Consider the following 18,363-nt stretch of genomic DNA (forward strand, 5'->3'; position numbering starts at 1 on the left):
TTCACGCGGCACTGCATTGCATCCCGGCTGTATCCTTTCTCTATCATTGCTTTGGAGACCTTCTCGAAGGTCTTTGCATTCCGCTTGCTGGAGCGCAGCTCGGACAGCACAGACTCCTCGCCCCACACACTGATCAGATCCATGACTTCCCGGTCAGTCCATGCTGGGGACCTCTTTCTATTCTTGGATTGGCCGGACTCCTCTGCTGGAGAGCTCTGCATCGTTGCAGGTGCTGCGGAGCTCGCCCCGATGTCCAGCCAGGACGTCAGATTCAAAGTGCCCAGACAGGAAAATGAATTCAAATTTTTCCGGGTCATTTCCTGTGTGGCTGGTCAGAGAATCCAAGCTCCGACTGCTGTCCAGAGCGTCAACAGAGTGGTGCACTGTGGGATAGCTCCCGGAGCTACTAAGTTCGATTTGCATCCACACCTAGCCTAATTCGAGCTAGCCATGTCGAATTTAGCGTTACTCCACCTGTCGGGGTGGAGTACCAAATTCGAACTAAAGAGCCCTCTAGTTCGAATTAAATGGCTTCCTGGTGTGGACGGTTGAGCGGTTAGTTCGAATTAACGCTGCTAAATTCGAATTAAAGTCCTAGTGTAGACCAGGCCTCAGACTGAGGTGTGAAGAGCAGTGTGCACCAAAGTGCTGTGCTGTCACTCCACTGCATGGACACTGTGGCTGTGAACTTAAAGGTTCCTAGTTTGCACTCATCCAGTCCTGTTTGAAGAGGACTAAATTTGTGAGAACTCGGTGACCTTTAGGCTTGCTCCCATAGCATCCACACAGGGGAGTGACAGCACAGCATTTTGGCATGCACTGCTATTCACAGCTCTCATTGTCTGAACTGTAGGACAGTGTAGCCATGCCCTTTGAAAGGGACAATGGGTGAAATGCTGCCTGTCTGAAGACAATGGGAATTTTCCCCATTGATTACCACTTCCAAGCAACATAAACTAAACTGGGTAAAGGCACACTTATTCTGAAATAATTGTGTCCACATGGGGAGTTATACTGGTATAAGTACAACTGTATAATTATGCTGGTATAATTTCACCAATATCTCTAGAGATATGGAGGAGCCCCTGGGAGAAAGGGGGAGGGACAGTGCCCCTTGCTTCATCTTTAGGAAGATTCTAGTCAGCACCTTTTAGTTTAACAGGATTTCTTTGTCCAATTTAATTCAAATATAGTAGAAAAATTCTACATAAGTCCTTGATCTAAATTACAAGTTGGTTTGTGGATTTTAGAGTATGTGGGATGACAAAATTCAGTTTATAATTCAAATTCAGCTGAAGCTCCTGTTGCTCCTTAATATGACATGTAAGAAGACAGGAAAGATTTTGTTGCCATGAGCTTAGAAGGGCCTCATTACTCATGTGTGGTGAAACCATGAATGAGTGATGAAGGTCGTACTGAACAAGCTAGATGTGTTTTTCCCCCCACTGAGCTTTGCAAACCTTATTCTTCAGAGATTCCAGGCTCTAGTTATTCTAAACTGCTGATTTGGAATATTAATTCATCAGTACCAAAATGCCTGTTCTTTACCCATGAACCATCCTTGCCAAACAAGTGCCGATGCAACCTTCATGTCACACCTTACCACACCATCACTTATCCAGCATATACCACATATAGTGTGTGTGTGTATATATATATATACACACACACATACTATTTTATAGTTCTAAACTTATTTATTGGTACTGTTATCCATATCCCTCTACCTGTAAAACCACATGCCTTAGCTCGAATTCAGCAAAGCACTTAAGCATGTGATTAAGTTTAACATTGGCTTTGCTGGATGAGAACCTCAGTTACCATGAATCTGATTATACAGGAGTCAAAGGAAAGGAAATGTCATAATTATTTAATAATACATTCATTTTTAAAGCTTTGTAACTTTTAAGTTCCCAACTTTTGCTCTATGAGGGTTAAAAAAGTGTTCTTTCTCATTGGAAAGGGAAGATTCCTTTTGCCTCTCCCATGGAATAAAGCAGTCATATCATGGTTGAAAGGGCTCTCAGGAGGTCATTTAGTTCAACCTCCTGCTCAAAGCAGGACCAATCCCCCACTATTTTTTTTCTTCCCCAGATCCCTAAATGGCCCCCTCAAGGATTGAATTCACAACCCTGGATTTAGCAGGCCAATGCTCAAACCACTGAACTATCCCTCCCCTGTCTCGTTTTGCTGGCAGTATGACTGGATGGTGGACCATGAATCTGTACCTGTTCCAGCAATGAGTACTGGCCAAACTTCATGTCCCACCACTATTGTTGTGAAGGAAATTTCCTAAAATTTGGTTGAAAAGAGCCAAAATATGTCCTTTATGGTTGGCTGTTTTTATATGGAATGTGGTCTCATTGAATTTCAGGTGAGGAGATCAGAATTATTATATAAAGCTTGTCATATGATTGCAGAAACAAAGGAATCATCTGTATGGCTATTTTCACCATGGATGTGGTATAAATACATATGCATGAACACTTACATTCCCTTTTTGACTCAGTTTGATGATTGATTCCAATCTTTCAAGAGTTTTTCTGCTTTCTGGTAAGTCTTGTTGAGGGCAGTGATATACAGTACCATTTTTTTTTTAAATCACTGGCTATCTGTTCTTGGTTTCCCCCAACACAGTGGCTCTCAACCTTTCCAGACTACTGTACCCCTTGCAGGAGTCTGATTTGTCTTGCGTACCCCCAAGTTCCACCTCACTTAAAAACTACTTGCTTACAAAATCAGACATTAAAATACAAAAATATCAGTCACTATTACTGAAAAATTGCTTACTTTCTCATTTTACCATATGATTATAAAATAATGTAATTGAAATATAAATATTGTACTTACATTTCAGTAGATAGAGCAATATAAACAAGCCTGTATGAAATTTTAGTTTGTACTGACTTCGCTGGTGGTTTTTTTTGTGTAATCTGTTTTAAAACTAGGCAAATATCTAGATGAGTTGATGTACCCCCTGGAACATCTCTGCATACCCCAGTGAGAACCACTGCCCCAAGGTACTGCTACTCAGATGCATCCTAATGTGAGATCACTTGCTTCATTGCTGGGTAAACTAACCACCTCATGAGCTAGATGCATTCCCCCCCGAGTTTTGCTATACTTAAGAGAGTCCAGGCTCTGGTTATTCTCACCTTCTGACTTGGAATATAAATTCATCAATGCCAAATGCCTGACCTTAACCAATGAACCATCCTTATGTGAACAGCTGTACAACAGGCATTGCAAGCTCATGGCATGAATTGCACAGACACATTTATTTTCCCTATATATAACTGACAGCAAGAGAAATGCATTTTTTTAAAAAGATGTTCTTAAATATCCAACAGCTATAGTTGTATTGGTAATCTATTTGAATATATGTTTTAAAATGTATTTAATATCTGGGTGTATATTCAGTGTATACTTAGGATATTTTTAATCAGGAAGATGGAATATTAATCCTATGTGTTTTCATGAGAACCCAACTAGTGGATTCTACATAGATGCACAAAGCTAAATGTTTGAACCAATCTGAGAATTATGCAAGCCTCTCTGCAGAACAAGACATTGTGGTGATGTGAATAGGACAAATAGCTGCATAGCCTGTAATTTTCTTTAAGAGAATTTTACATATGGGATTTCATGATTTAATGCACCTGACCTAGTAGCAATATTTTTGTATATATTAAGTGTATTTATAATCCCATTTGACTTTCATTTTCAACCATTTTGGAATATGTGATCTTTTCTTTTAAGAAAAAAAATTAAACAATCTTTTGTTTAAAGAGATTTCTGCTACAATATAAAATAGACATTTTAGTTATGGGCTTGTCTTTATTTTGTGATTTCACTTATAAATGTATTAGGCCATCTGGCCCCAATCAAACTGAATATTTGACTCCTTATTCTGTGTGTCTCTTGCACAGATTCAGGGCTGTTCAAATCCAGGGGGTTGGTCCAATCTCTTATAGAGATAGGGGGTCACCTGTGAGATATTAATAGATTCATAGATTCCAAAGGATTCAAAGCCAAATGGATCATCTAATTTGACCTTGGTAAATTGTTCCAATGGTTAATTATGGAACTGTTAAAAATGTACGCCTTATTTCCCATCTCAATTTGTCTAGCTTCAACTTCCAGCCATTGGATCACATTATAGTTTTCTCTGGTAGACTGAAGAACCCATTATTAATATATGTTCCCCATGTAGATACTTGAAGATTGTAATCAAGTCAAGTTTAATCTTTTCTTTGTTAAAATAAATAGATTGAGCTTTTTGAGTCTATCACTATGAGGAAGGTTTTCTAATCCTTCAACCATTTTTGTGGCACTTCTCTGAACCTTCTCCAATTTATCTTCTTGAAGAAAGAACAAAAGTAAGTGCCTGATCTGAAGCCTATTGAACGAATTGACTCTTCATTGCCCAAAATGAGCAAACCATCTGCTACTTATCACTGTATAATAATGGTCATATTTCTCTTTAGTGTAATTGGCACTAAAGCTTGAGACTTCTCCGAAATCATAATTTCTTTTATAACATGAAAGGCAGTGAAGTTAGAGTGAGGACACATTACCCTAATATGAAACCTATGATATAAATGTCATATCAACTTGCTTTTTAATTTTTATCCCTGCATACAGGAAACTTATCTGCTGGTGCTGACATGGTTATCAAATCATTTGTTAAAACATTCTGGAATTTAGAAGGACATTGACAATAAAGTTAATTGTCAAACACCTTGTTTGTATATTGTTTTTTATTGTCTGTAGATATTCATTAAATTACAAAATGACATCCTGAGAATATTGTCTTGGAAGGATACAGTAGACATTTTAAAGAGGAGAATCTCTTTTTCTAACAAATTCCAGTTGACCAATTTCAGTTTTAAAGCGATCACATGAACTATTCAAAAGGATTCTACTAGAAATTCCACTAGGGCTGGTAGATGTTGAATTTCCTTTGAGTTTTAGAAGAAAAACAAGGCTAATAGAACTGCGAAGTCTACATTAACAGGACATGGTTAAGGCTGTTATAGAACAATATATACTAAGTATGTATACATATTAATACATATATTTAAATTATTATTCAGTGAGGAAGATAGTATTCATGCACAACTGTATTAAAAAAAACCACAACATCATATGGGATATGGGAACAAGGAAAATACTGGTAAGGTAAGTTGAGTTTTAAGGTTAATTTAAAAAAATGAAAACAATGAAAAATACCTTGACTATATCCTTTTTAGCAATGGAGGTTGATGTATATGTTAACTGTAAATGCTCACATGAGAGCAAGCGCAACTTTTTTGATTTTGTAGAACCAAATGGAGGCTTATTTGGAAAGTGTTTTTATTGTGGCACCATAGTATTAAGTGTTTTTATTGTGGCACCATAGTATCTAAGGGATTATCTACATGGAACAGCAATGGGCAGGGGGAAGGAGGAGGGGTGATTTCTACCAGGTAACTAACATGTGGCACACTAACTGATCTATATAGACCCTGTTGGCACAAACTAAAAGTTCCAAAGTGCACTTTAATGAAGTTCTGTACACTTTGCATAGTCTAACACATTTATGTTCTTTAATACTTGATCATGTAAAGCTCAGGAGAGAACAGATTGTATAAAACAATAAACATCTGAAACTGCAGTGTCCTCACTTTCTATCTCATCCTTCCCATGGGAATCCCTGGGGACCATCCATGTCTAGGAAGGCAGGCAGGATGTCCTTTGCCTCATTCAGGTTTTTACATGGTCAGTAGTCACTCTCTCTCTCATGGGTTGGAGAAGATGAACCCCTGAGCAGACCACTTTCTTCCCTTTTAAAATATTCAGCCCCTTTTGTGTTAGGTGACACTCTTCCCAGCTTCCCCACATGAACACAAACCTCTGCCAAGTGACTTTGTTGCCAAAGTGACATCCCCCAGGCTACTAATCAGATCTTTTGGGCAGGGACCAGTTTTTTGTCTATAGCGAACGGATTTTGAATGATTGTGTTCTTAAGTCATCTACCCTCTAGTGTTTTTTCTTTTGTCCCCAGCCTCTGGAATCTGAACCCAAAATGGAAGCAAACAGTCTAAGGAGAATGCAAAAGGCAGCACATTCAACAGGGGATTTGCTGCCTGACACAGACCCATAGAGTTACTTGTTTCACATAGAATTTAGAAACTGTACAGACATATTCCCAATTCTTCAGAAGAGCATATTGCTTATTCCTGAAGTTATAGTATTGTTTATGACATCACAGTTGGTTGCATAAGAAATTATGATCTTGCAAAGGATTATAATAAGGTGTAGTTGAAACAGTTTGTTTAAAATAAGAATTCCCCTGAACCATGGTCTGACCTTCAAACACAATGAATCATGACCTTTATTTTAAACATGGGAATTTTTGCTCAAGGAGAGCCTTCTGCTTGCTTATGAGGAAGGTAGTAGGCAGGTCCCAACATCTCTTCCTCTCCAAACATTAGTGGCAGATATTCTTCGGATGAGGATATCCAGTTACATGATACCAATCTCCAGTATCTGGTTTCAACTTCAGTGACTCGGGTTATAAGCAGTCAAAGGAAATCCATTCTTTAAAAACAAATAGTAAAGAACTAGGAAAGAGAGAGGAAAATATTAACAATAAATCAAATTGTTTATAAATGGATTTTTTTCAGATTTGTTCAAGAACACAAGAGGGTGGGGAAAGAAGGGAGATATTGATTTGAAATCTACTCAGCTGAAAATAAAATGAGTTAAAAGCAGTTTCAGGTGCTTCATCTACCCTTGAGTCTGTCCGGCCAGTTTTACTGCTCTTAAAAACTTTCTACATACCATTTAATGACTGCTTCTTGGAGCAGTTGGTCCTGGAACCCACAAGGGGAGAGGCAGTTCTGGATTTAGTCCTAAGTGACGCAACAGCATCTGGTCCAACAGGTCAATATAGCTGAACTGCTCAGTAATGTGACTATAGTGTAATTAAATTTGTGGGGGAGGGGGAGGAGGGAATACCAAAGAAATCCATCACAGTAACATTTAACTTCAAAAAGAGGAGCTACACAAAAATGAGGAAGCTAGTTAAACAGAAATTAAACGGAACAGTCACAATAGTGAAGTGCCTGCAAGCTGCATGGAACCTATTTAAAGACACCACAATAGAAGCTCAAACTATATGTACACCCCAAATAAAAAAAAATAGTAAGAGGACCAAAAATGCCACCATGCCTAAAACAATAGAGTAAAAGGGGATGGTTAGAGGCAAAATGACATTCTTTAAAACTTGGGAGTCAAATTGTAGTGAGGAAAATAGAAAGGAGCATACATTTTGGCAAGTCTAATATAAAAGTATAATTAGGCAGGCCAAAAAAGTGTTTGAAGAGCAGCTAGCAAAAGACACAACTAACAGCAATTTTTTTAAGTACATCAGAAACAGGAAGCCTGCCAAACAATCAGTGGGGCCTCTGGATGATCGAGGTGCTAAAGGAGCATTGAAGGAAAACAAAGCTGTTGTGTAGAACCTAAATGAATTATTTGTGGGAGACCTAAGCCATTCTTTTTAGGTGAAAAGTCTGAGGAACTATCCTTTATTGAGGTGTAGATAGTGGAGATTTTAGAAGAAATGGATAAATTAAACAGTAATAAGTCACCAGGAACAAAAGATATTCACTCAAGTGTTCTGAAGGAATTCAAATGTGAAATTGGAGAGCTACTAATAGTGGTATGTAAGCTATCACTTAAATCCACCTCTGTATCAGATAATGGAGCTAATATAACACCAATTTTTTAAAAAGGCTCCAGAGGTGATCCTGGCAATTGCAGATGGTAAACCTAAATTCAGAGCCAGGCACATTTGTTGAAACTATAGTAAAGAACAGAATTATCAGGCACATAGATGAACACAATACATTGGGGAAGAGTCAACAAGGCTTCTGTAAAGGAAAAATCATGCCTTGCCAATCTATTAGGATTCTTTGAGGGTGTCAACAAGCATGTGAACGAAGGTGATCCAATTGATAGTGTATTTCAGAAAGCCTTTGTTAAGGTTCCTCACAAAAGGCTCTTAAGCAAAGTAAGCAATCATGGGATAAGAGAGGAGGTCCTCTCATGGACCAGTAGTTGGTTCAAAGATAGGAAACAAAGGGTAGGAATAAATGGTCAGTTTTCAGACTGGAGAGAGGTAAATAGTGGTGTCCCCCGGGGTCTGTACTCGGCCCAGTCCTATTCAGTATATTCATAAATGATCTGGAAAAGGTAAACCAGTGAGGTGGCAAAATGTATAGATGATACAAAATTACTCAAGATAATTAAGTCCCAGGCAGACTTCAAAAAGTTAAAAAGGATCTCTCAGAACTGGATGACTGGGCAATAAAATGGCTGATGAAATTCAATCTTGATAAATGCAAAGTAATGCACATTGGAAAACATAATCCCAACTATACATATAAAATGATGGGATCTAAATTAACTGTTACTAATCAAGAAAGAGATCTTGGAGTCATCATGGATAGTTCTCTGAAAACATCTGCTTAATGTGCAGTAGCAGGCAAAAAAGCTAACAGAATGTTAGAATATCATTAGGAATGGGACAGATAATAAGATAGACAACTTCATAATGTCACTATATAAATACATGGTATGCCTACTATGGATACTATGTACAGAAAAAATGATTAGGAGTATGGAACAGCTTCATATGAGGAGAGATTAAAAAGATTGAGACTGCTTAGTTTGGAAAAGAGACAACTAATGGAGGATATGATCGAGGTCTATAAAATTGTGACTGGTGTTTAGAAAGTAAATAGGGAAATGCTATTTACCCCTTCACATAACATAAGAAGTAGAGGTCACCAAGGAAAATAAGAGGCAGCAGGATTAAAACAAACATGAGGAAAACCTTCTTACACAACACACAGTCAACCTGTGGAACTCAGTGCCAGGGGATAAGGTGAAGGCCAAAAGTATAGTTGAGTTCAAAAATAATTAGATAATTTAGTGGATGATAGGTCTACCAATGGCTATTAGCTAAGTTGGTCAGGGATGCAATCCCATGCTCTTGGTATCCCTGAATCTCTGACTGCCAGAAGCTGGGAATGGATCAATCAATAATTTCCCAGTTCTGTTTATTCCCTCTGAAGCATCTGACACTGGCCACTGTCAGAAGACAGGATATTGGGCTAGATGGATCAGTGGTCTGACTCAGTATGGGTGTTCTTACGTTCTTATATCCATATTTTCCTATTTTTAAACATTTTTCTCTTTCCCATTGCTGTGTAAAAGACCCACACAAATAGGGGGAAATGACCAACGCCCTGTTCCTGCAAATACACATGCTTAATTTTACGCATCATGTGAGTTAGTGCCATTGAATTTAATAGGACTATTCACCTGTGTAAAATTAAACTTGTATAAATGTTTACAGAATAGAGTCATTAATGACCCTACATGTAAAACTGTCAAACTATGCAGAAAGTATTGGTTAAAAATGCACAAATAAGTAAACTGGAAAAAATAGACTATTTTCCTGTGTCCTTTTTCAGTTTTAGTAATAGGATTTACTTGTTAAAAAAAATAGGTAAAACAAATTCAGATAGAAGTTTAAGTTTTTGGTTGGAAGCCTCCTTTTAAGAGAAAGCATTTAAAAGAATATTATTATTATTGCCATAAGCACCATGTGCCAAACATCTGAAAGGCTGAATTTCAGATTTCTCCGATTTATTTTATTTATTTATTTTATTTTATTTAACTGTTTGGCACTCTCCTTTAGCATTTCTGGCTTAACATTAAATATGAATGAGGAAACATAACTAACTCACTGACATACGGCAGCATTGGACAATACTAAGTGAAGGTCCTGGGTCCAGCAAAGGATTAGATTTGTAAATCCTGGGCAAGAAGAAGCTGATTTATATAACTGATTTTATTTCGGTGTCTCAGTTGTGCGCTAACAATACATTAATTTGATGACCTTTTGTCCAGGTGACCCCTAGAATAGCATCAAGCAGAGTTGTATCTGAATTGCTAATGATGACTATTATTTCAGAAGGTAATTATCTTGCATGTTTGTGCAGAGCTGCTATTTTAAACACTGGACGCTGCATTTCAAACTCTCACCCTTCAGATCCCTACATTCTGAACTTCTAAACATGCATTCTGAAAGACCTAGACACCACCATCACAATTAAATACTTGATTATGTTTTTCTTGTGAAAAAAGTGCAGGATTGGGCTCTAAAATAATACTCATTACCATTAAAATGTATGTATATATAACCTCTTCCTGCATAAAACTTTTGATTCTCTGAAAAATTACCAATTTTAATTGGTTGTAACACTGTATTGACAAGCACATAATTATTTCTAAAATGGTGCAGAAAATGGCCATTACACTTCACAATCCTTTTTTGGATTTTAAACTATGTGGGTTTGCAACTCCTGAATTTTTTTTTTCAATTTCTGGTTGTAATCTAAACAGTCATCTTTTTAAAGGGTTGCTCGGTTTTATGTGAGTTCATTTTGCACGTGCAGTTTACATAGGGAAACAAATCTGATTAATGTATCTGTTTTATTACAGGAGCTATTTGTTAGTTACAGGTGTAGTTTTGTGTTTGCACTTAATTTTTTTGGTGCCAAATTTTGTGAGTACAAATTTTGTCCATAAAAATGGAGCCTGGGCTTCACCCTTCTGGAGACAAACCTCAATATCTCAAAGCAAAATTCAGTCACTATGAATTTCACCTGTTTTTTGCATTGAAAGCATGTATAAAACTCATATGACAGAGGTATAACATTTTGCAACGCTGAGTATGTCATTTGACAGGTGGCATGAAAAGAGCTTCTTCCAGTGTTGCCAAATATGATTTTATCATCAGCTTTATAATGTTTTGTGTTTTTTTCTTAAAGCTACAACTACTGAAGTAATGTTGCCATGTGTGACTCTCACCTTTCATTTTAAATAGCAAGTTTCTAGCCCACGGGAATGTGGAGAAGATCTTGAAAGTGTGACACCTTAGGGATCAAAACGCACAAAGCAAAAAAAAAATTAAAATATTATTTTTAAGTCAGTCTCATAATTTTGTAGTGGAGACTCATGATTTATGAACATTTGGTGTTGGCAATATTGTGTATCACACCGTTATTACAGTTACCATAGTTGGTTTGTAGTGTATGAGGTTTTGTAACATATATAGTAAAGTAGCAGTACCATTTTCATATCTGAATCATCCCTTGCACAGGCTATTTACATATAGGGACCTGGAAACATTGCAATCAGGAGGTGTGATTGCAGCACAGGTAGACATAGATCAAAGCTAGCTTGATTAACAACAGCAGTGAAGCTGCAGTAGCATAGGCAGCTGCACAGGGTATCTCTGCCTGCCCAGGATCCTGGGAACATTGCTGCTGCAGTTTCACTGCTGTTGTTGCTTGAGCTAGCTTTGATGCAGGATATTATCTGCACTTCCCAGCTCAAGGAGACATACCCAAGCTAGCTCTGATCAAACTAGTGCACTAAAAATGGAGTGTAGCCTCAGAGGTGTGAGTTGGACTAGCACCCTGAGTTCTTACCTAGAGTCTTGGATGGGATCATATTCCGGATGGCTAACCCCTCCCACTGCTTGCACTTCCATAGCTATGCTCTATAGTACAGGTATGTCTAGATGTGCTGGTGATCAGACCTTCTAATTGCAGTGTAAATATAACTGGATTCTGTGGAATTCTTTGATGGTGTTGAGGATCAGGATGTGGGGGGTCATGCCCAGTGGTTAGAGCAGGAGTCAGCCCTTCCCCCTCAGATGCCAGAGCAAAGGGTCAGAGCCAAAGTCAAAGTCAGGAATTGGAACTGAGGGTCAGAACTCGGTTACCTGGGGCAAGGCAGGGAACAAGCAGGCACAGGAGCTATCACAGCCATGGGTTAATGCTTTGAATAGCCACTGAGCTCCTGCTGCTGGTGGGCTTGAGCCAGTCTGTTGACTCTTACAACCAATCAGGCACTGTAGCTAATTAGGCAGCCTGCTACAGGCCAGCTGTGCTTGTTAGGTTGCCTAGAGACCAGCCTTGCTCCAGGCCCTGTTTTCTTAGGTAAGTGTGGTGTTGTTGTTTCCAAATCTAGAAGACTCTCTTCACCACCTTCTTCACTAGACCTGCACATCTGCATTGACACCTTACAGGGTCAGCTTACCTTCAACATCCTGTGGCTTATTTTTGTAGGAGAGGGTTCCAAGCCATGAAAAACTCTTTCTTCCCCCAACTAAAGCCTTTAATCACAGCCTAACCTCTACCCAGTAGAGAAGCCTAGTCTTCATGGAGTCTCCATGGAGGAGCTTCTGTGGGTCATGGAAATGGGAGACCAATGCAGCAGCAATGACACTCCCCTTTCCATCCTCTTCTTAAATAGGATGATGAGGATTTTGGCCCTTATATCTCTGTATGGCTCTCGATTGTGACTTGAAACCAGGTTAGAATTATAACATTAACCTCACTATTTATGCAAGATCAAACTTGATGTGGAATTGAGGTATTGCTTTGACAATGTGGAGCATCAAAACATTATTGTTTTAGTGTTTTCATAGAAATCACCCACACCAATTCATTGGAATAGGTGTTCTATATATCAAAAAAAGCATGGGAAAATGTTCTCTCATTTTTGCTGAATAGCAGTAAATTATTTTTTTATCATCATGACATTGTGAATGGGACTTTGTTTGAACTTTATAGCCTCAATATTGAATTTTATGTTATCTTTTCATTCAATATGTTTCTGTTACATCAGTGGAATGATATGAAAGCCCTGTGCTGGCCTAAATAATATATCTAAATTCCCACTTATGTTAAAACATAATGTCCATAAACTGGAGGATATAGCTTCTGGACCAGAGCCGCAGCTAGAGTAAGCAGGCACATCTCTGTTGACTTCAGCTGAGGATCTGTCCCTCTGTTTCATTTTTCAGGGATACTGAGTTCAAAATTTCCGCTGTAAGTTGTACTTTTTAATAGCTCAACCATTTCTTAACAGCAGATTTTTATTACTGTTAAATATAATATATGTTTATGCAGTGTTGTTGTCACCATGTTGGTCCCAGGATATTAGAGAGAGAAGGTGGGTGAGGTAATATCTTTTATAGGACCAGCTTCTGTGAGCAAGAGAGATACGAGCTCTTTTTCAGGTGACCTGAGCCTCAAAGGACTTTTTTTAAACAATGTATCAGACAAGAATGAACTTGCGCAAACTCCCTCCCAGAGCCTGAACCCCAATCCCCTCCCCCAGCCTAAGGCCTGCACCCCAGACCTCCTCCCTCACCCAAACTCCCTCCCAGAGCCTTGGGTGGGTGGAGTTTTGGCAGGGGCGGGTTCTGGGCACCACCAAAATTTCTACAAACCTGCCACCCCTGCTCAGGTGGTAACCTAGGTGAAAAGCAGGGTCTTTCTCATCACTGGGGCCCCCTTTGTTCTGTTCCACCCCCTTTTATAGCTTTGGCACAAGGCGGGAATCTTTTGTGTCTCTGGGTTCCCACCCCTCCTTCTAACTGGAAAAGCAGCAGGTTTAAGAGGGATTCCAGTTCAGGTGACATGAGCACATGTCACTGTAAGACCTCCTTCTTCATTACCTAGGAGCTGGCTGACACAGGAAGGCTTGCAAGTAAACAAACCCATTCACGGTTAATTGATTTTGAAGCACCCTTAATGGCTTCCACTTAATACAGGAGTTTCCAAACTTCCCTGCTTGTTCAGGGTAAGCCCCGGTGGGCCGCGAGACACTTTGTTTACCTGAGCATCCACAGCTCGCGGCTCCCAAATGTAGAAATAATACATGCAAACAAATAGGATGAACGCACTCAGTAGATCATAAGTTTTGTAATGATACCTTACAAGAGATCTTATGCATGAAGCACATTCCAATTACATCATATTTACAATCATAAGCATATTTCCATAAAACATTATGGAGTGCAACGTCACACCCTCCTCCTGAACTTACTGCCGGAGTCTTGGACACTGTCCATAGCGGAGGCAGTACATATAAAATCCCTGTTTGTCTCTGGTTACACACCCTCTTTCAATACCTTTAAACCCTATGGTGTTATTCATAAGTGTCCTAGCAAGGTTTGGGGTTCCTGGTCCTCAGGTGCCTGAAAACAAGTTGGGGTGCAGTACTGCTAACAGAATGCAGATAGCAATAGCTGTAAAAGTGTAGGTGTCTTGGCATTTAGCCACCAATGCCATGAGGTGCTGTGCCTCAGTTTTCCCTTTCACACAGCAGTGTAGGCCTGTTGTGCTTTTGCTGCTGTGCCAAGCTTCCAGCTTGTCTACAGGTATAAGCTGAAAAGCAACATGTTTGTGGGACTGTCTTGTCACCATCCCTAGCATGAACAAAAGTTTTTCGAAAAATCATGTTGTCACACATCTTCAAAGGGTTTGTTATTAGCATCAACTCCTTTGTCTTGACCCATAGATGAAATAGCAAAAGACACAAGATTAACAGCCAATTTATGACGGATAGACTTTGTTCACACAGCCTGGCTTGCCCAGTGTCCACTGCATTTCCCAATCCTTTTGTGTACCACGGTAGGTGCTCAGACACAGATTCTCCTGCCTCTTTGGAGAAGGCTTTCAATTCAGGCATGTGTTTGAGGTTCTGGCAAGGAAAGGGTGTACTGTGACCATGCCTGCCCTCAGCCCCCTCACTAGAAATCTCTTTGTGTTGGACCTCACCTGCTTGTGAAGTTTCCCAAATGCAAAGTTTTTCTTCCTCCTGCCTTGAAGAGACAGTTTTCTCTTTTACAAGCGTAGGGTGACCAGATGTCCCGATTTCATAGGGACAGTCCCGATTTTGGGGTCTTTTTCTTATATAGGATCCTATTACCCCCAACTTCTGTGCCAATTTTTCATTTTTGCTGTCTGGTCACCCTACAAGCATAGCAGGAACAACCTCTTTCAGTGAAGTGCTTTGGATTGGTAAGATCCCCTCGGTCACCCCACTCTCCGTTCCCAAAAGGTCAGTTGGGTGGACTTTCCCCTCCAGGAGATTTGACCCCCAGTCTTCCCTTAAAACCTGACCCACAGGTGAGGGGTCTGGCATTTCAGATGCAGATCCTTCACCCGCCTCCTCTGGAAATGCCTTCCTACAAAAGGTGGGCAGACCCTCCAGTCCCCCATCACCTTCCGTCTGGATTTCCCTCTCTGGGCTCCCCTCTGGGTCAGACATTCCTGTGTCCCCCAAAAGGGAAGGTGACCCTGATTCAGCTGTGGGCTCACAGCTACCAGCTATGACAGACCGTTCACTGGCCAGAAAAATCTCCCCCCTTTCACACAGGTTGGGCTTGCTTCCAGCTACAGAGCCCTTGAGGACTGTTCACACCGAGCGGTCATCAGGACCCCAACTTCCATCTCTGGGATACATGTTTCTGTGCACTCTAGGGTCAGGTCTGTCCCTGCTGAACTACATCTTCCTGGCAGTCAGCAGCTGGGAAGGCCTCCCTGTTACAAGGTGGACCATCCCCATCCCCTTCCCCCAGGGAGATGATCACAGCCCTTCCCGCAGGGACCTGCCTTGAGCCTCCGGGCTACAGGATCTAGGGTGACCAGACAGCAAGTGTGAAAAATCAGGACAGGGGTGGGGGGTAATAGGAACCTATATAAGGAGGACATCTGGTCACCCTAACAGGAACTGGTTATGACCATCCCTGCCCCCAACAGCCCACTGTTTACTGCTACAGAGGAATTAAAGAGACACTCTCCTATTTCCCCAGCAGCACATGTGAGTTCACCCTCCCCTCTGGGGCTTTCAGCACAAGATTCCTTCTTGCTGCTAACAAACCCTGGGACAGATTCTGCCACATCAAAAAAGTAATTTCTCAGTAGAAACAGTGCAAAATTTTTGCCACCGCTGCCACAGTTAGTTCAGCCTGCACATCACCAGTTTCCATGTGTACCTTAGCTAAAGGTGCAAGGACTTTGTAACCTCCCACCAATTGTAATTCTGCCATTTTTCCTAGTAAAAAATCCTTCTCATGGATCAGGTCTCTCCTGACCACAGAAATCTCTGCACCAGTATCTCTCCATCCTTGAAAGCAGCAAAGAGTCCTGTGGCACCTTATAGACTAACAAATGTATTGGAGCATGAGCTTTCATGGGTGAATACCCACTTCGTCGGATGCATGTCTCCATCCTTGGAGCACTTTGTCATTAAGCTTAACAGCATGCATATGCTCACTGGTTGGTTGTGTAGAGCAACCTTTACAAATCCCCGTGGTAAGAGGCAGAAGCCTGGGATACCCCTGTGCTCTGAGAAGTAGCAGCTTCATGTGTTACATGGTGCCTGTTCCCACTCAGCCAAGAACATGTATTCCTCAGGTGCTCAGTGGACTTACAATGATAGCACCTTCTGGGCTCCTCTGCTTGTATCGGAGATTTGGGACAAGTAACAGAGGAATGGGGAGATGAACACCCAGCCTCCTTTTTCCCAGGGGTAAAACGGTGATTTTGCTTTCCCCCAACCCTGTACCCCTCTGTCAGTGGTTTGTTTAATTGCAGCTTGTAATTTCTCATAAGAGTCTGCAAACCCAGCTAATTCACCCACTGCATCCACCTTTTTGTCCCAGAAATACTGTTTTACATTATTACTGCACATATTCAGGAACTGTTCCTGAGTAACCAAATCACACATTTCTTCCAAGCTTGTAATGCCTTTCCCCCTCACCCAGTTGTCCAACAAATCCCTCATTTCATTTACATAAGCCACTTACTCAATCCAGATCCCCTCTTAAGACTCCTGACTTTTACCCTGTAGGTTTCAGGTGTAATCTGAAACTGTTTCAAAACGAGTTCCTTACATTTACCATAGGTTGAAGCATCAGCAATAGGCATCTTACTGAGTATGTCCAGAGCTCTCCCAGTCAATTTTGCAACCAAAGTGGTCATTTTTTGATCCTCAGGAATCACATGGAGAGTGCACAGTCTTTCAAAGGTGATGAAATACTCAGCAATATCACTGGATTCATCATATTGTGGGCATAACCGTTCCCATTTGTGGATTTTGGGGGAAGTGGAGCCAGTTGCTGAAGGGTTCTGTCTCTTCCACTCCATTACAGCTAGTTCATGCTTCTCAGTCTCAATTTGGCCCTCAGTTTCTTTGTCTTTTAACTCCAGGGCTAGCTGCCTCTCTCTTTCCTTCTCCTGCCCTTTTTTGTCAGCTTCCAGCTGTCTGAGCTCCAGGGCTTGCTGCCTGTCTTCTTGAACAGCTTGTTGGGCTAACCTCTAGGCTTCCATGGCTCTTTCGTGAGCAGCTTTTTCCCCTCACACATTGTCCATCAATCTCCATTTGTTTTAATTTCATCTGCCTTTTATGTTCATTTTCCTTCTCAGCAATTTGCAACCTGTGCAGTTCTAGCTTCTTCTGAGCTTCACTCTCACCCATTTTGCTAATTTTCTGTCTCTATTTCCCTTACCCGAAATAAGCAAACAGAAAATAACAAACCAGTTACCACTTTGTCTCTTCTCGAGCCACCACACTTAAAACTCACTTAAAATCACTACCAGTGTCTCAAAGCAATCAGCTGTGCACAGATCCTGTTTGACTATGCCACTGTGACAGGTTTGGTCACAGAGACTCCTTTGAGACAGTCACCTGACGTGCAGAATTTACCTCTGAGCCCATTTTCTCTGCCAGCTTGTGACTCCAGAACCTTGCTAAGCTGTTTTCAGTTAAGCCTGCAGCTTTGGGGGCATGGACCAGACCTGAGTCTGTGTTGCAGCAGGCAAGCATGTCTGGCTCAAGAAGGCAGGGTTCTGAAGTCCCCAAGCTGGCAGGGAAAACGGGCTCAAAAATAAATTCCACACGTCAGGTAACAGTCCCAAGGGGGTCTCTGTGACTGAACCCGTCACAAGTGGGCCATATGTTTTTGATCAGATGATTTATGCTGTATACCATAACAATTTAAAGTGATTACAATGTTTTCCATGAAAAAAAATATGGATGAATAGACATTTTGATAAAAATCACAATGATGCCAGGTCCTGACTTAATTGAAATGTATGTTTTCCCTGTGAGTACAAAGCAGTACATGGTGTAGGCATAATGAAAGGATTGAAAAGAAGATATGACGCAGGGCTAAGAAAAAGTCATTAAAGGAAAAGCACGGATAACAAAACTTCTTACTCTAAAGTCATACAGTATGTCAAGGGGAATTTAAAGCAAACATTCACATTAAGAGCATAAGAATGGCCATACTGGGTCAGACCAAGGGTCCATCCAGCCCAGCATCCTGTCTGCCTACAGTGGCCAATGCCAGGTGCCCCAGAGGGAGTGAATCTAACAGGCAATGATCAAGTGATCTCTCTTCTGCCATCCATCTCCAGCCTCTGACAAACAGAGGCTAGG

At 40.7% G+C, this 18,363-nt stretch overlaps 1 protein-coding gene across 1 annotated transcript in view; it reads left to right on the top strand.

Moving 5' to 3' along the window:
• Nucleotides 1-18,363, top strand: part of SEMA5A (semaphorin 5A) — a 668,529-nt gene that overhangs the window by 79,074 nt on the left and 571,092 nt on the right. The window lies entirely within an intron of this gene.

Source organism: Mauremys mutica, chromosome 2, assembly GCF_020497125.1.
Source record: "Mauremys mutica isolate MM-2020 ecotype Southern chromosome 2, ASM2049712v1, whole genome shotgun sequence".
In the NCBI taxonomy this organism is placed as follows: domain Eukaryota; kingdom Metazoa; phylum Chordata; order Testudines; family Geoemydidae; genus Mauremys; species Mauremys mutica.